We start from the raw sequence: 1,992 nt of genomic DNA, 5'->3' as shown, positions 1-1,992 counted from the left end.
GCAGGACCCTCAAGCTCCCAGGCCTCTGGTAGAGGACCCGAGCTTGAAGGATAAACCGCCCGCAGGGGCGTGCTGGGTGTTTTTATATATATATATATGCTTGCTATTATTTTAGATATTAAATAACAGTAAACTAGTCTTAATGCCAAAATAGAGTTTAATACAGTTTTAAGTTGTGACTTTCGGCTTTGCAGAACTTTAGATTTTTACTTTTTTGTAAAAAGCACCATTAGCACTCCTAATGTACTTTGAAATGCAGGTGTTTTACTTGTAATGGGGTATCGTTTCGCAGTGTGGCACTGTTCTTTCAGCTCGTTCCGCTGTCTCCCTCAGATGCTGCCGAGTCTAATCTCCAATTAAAACAGAGCAACAACAGAGGGAGCCATTGCTTTCTGTATTGGAAACAATTTTCTTGACAATTGTTGCAGCAGCCTGGCTTCACTGTAGCATATCTCTAATTCACAACCCTACAGAAGGACCCACCTCCACATCGCTCTCTCTTTCTCTCGCTCTCTTGGAAGGAGGGGGAGGAGAGCGAGCGCAGTTTGAGTTGCGCTCGCCGCTCTACGCCAGCCAGAGGTGTGTTTCGGCTCCACACTCTGTATCTCTGCGTAGCAGCACCCAACCATGCAGCCAGCCTGAGTGCCATGTCCAACAGCTGTGTTGGCAAAGGGTTACCGCTCATCTGAAGGGAAGGTAGCGTCTTGCTTTGAGGAGGACAGAAGATAAAAGAAGACTGACCAGTTGCAGAGAGAGAGAGAGGGGGGGATATAACTGAAAGCCCCCTCCTCGCCTCACTAAACAGAGCAAAAACGGAAGGCTTTGGAGTATTCAATTTTTTCTTTCGTTTTATATTTTTCTTATTCCTCATCGCAGTGCTGGGAGGTGCTTCATCTTTTCATATAGTCTCTCTCTCCGTCATTTGCCTCCTCATCTATTTCTCCATCTACCTGGTGTACAATTTCTTATATTTATGAGTGAGATAGAGGGGAAAGAAGGGAATTTTGTTTTTCCAATTTTTTTTGCCCTTTCTTTCTCCCTCTTCACTCTTCCTTCTTCTCTTTTCACCAAACCATATCATTCCTGTCATTCCCTCCTTTGCATTTCACATCAAAATGCTGCTCGTCAGGTCATCATACCCCATCCTACGCCTCTTTCTGTGTCTAAAGTCTGATGATTAATGATCTTGGATGATTTTTTTTTCAAAGACAACTAAAAAACTCCTCATGAATGACTATTTTTCCCCCCCTTTTCCTTCTCTTTTGGTCCCCTCCACACCCATTTCTTTTGCATCACACTCTTGCGGGATTCTTAATTGTTACTCTAGGTAGGTTCAATATCGTTTAGTGTCTGTCTATCTGTCTGTCTGTGTGTATTTGTGTGTGCTTTACGTATACATAAAACACACATTAACACACACATGCACTCGCACACTAAACTACGCCTAAAGGATGAGCGTTCAGTGAGTCGATATCGGTCTGGTCTCGCATCCTTCTCCTCATCTGTCCTCATCATCATGGCCAAGTGCGCCCATTTTTAATTGTTGTCTTTGAGAAATCTTTTTTTTTTATCTGTACACATGTCATGATTTAATAATAAAAAAATCTTTATATATATTTATTTGTTTAGTAACACATTTGTAACACATTTGAAATGGAAAAAAAATGAGTTTGCAGTCTCACTGGTGTAATTTTATTGACAAAGTTTGGGATATTTGTCCTAAAAGGAATGATATTCTTTTCACATGATCTGCTGAGCTGCATTCAAAGTTTGGCGCTAATGGCCATCTCAAGTCATTAATAGTGTATCCCATTTCATGCTTGATTTTGTGCTTATTTTGATTCTGCCAGTCCATCAGCAGCCATTAGTACTTTTACTGCCTCCCTGCCCCTTCCCATCCCACACACACACACACACACACACACACACACACACACACACACACACACACACACACACACACACACACACACACACACACACACACCAACG

The 1,992-nt window shown here is 42.2% G+C and overlaps 1 protein-coding gene across 5 annotated transcripts in view; it reads left to right on the top strand.

The window, feature by feature from the left end:
- The first annotated feature begins 474 nt into the window (after positions 1–474).
- grin2bb (glutamate receptor, ionotropic, N-methyl D-aspartate 2B, genome duplicate b) overlaps positions 475–1,992 on the top strand; it is a 129,625-nt gene continuing 128,107 nt past the window's right edge. For 3 of the 5 annotated variants that reach the window (XM_005747070.2, XM_005747069.2, XM_013914347.1), the window contains exon 1: positions 475–1,327. The gene's annotated coding sequence lies outside the window, so the exon portion shown is untranslated. The remainder of the gene's footprint in view (positions 1,328–1,992) is intronic. The other 2 variants (XM_013914350.1, XM_013914349.1) reach the window with 1 other exon arrangement.

This window comes from Pundamilia nyererei, unplaced genomic scaffold (genome assembly GCF_000239375.1).
Source record: "Pundamilia nyererei isolate P.nyererei 1_Seehausen unplaced genomic scaffold, PunNye1.0 scaffold00187, whole genome shotgun sequence".
NCBI lineage: Eukaryota > Metazoa > Chordata > Actinopteri > Cichliformes > Cichlidae > Pundamilia > Pundamilia nyererei.
This window is presented reverse-complemented; position numbering and strand designations above follow the sequence as displayed.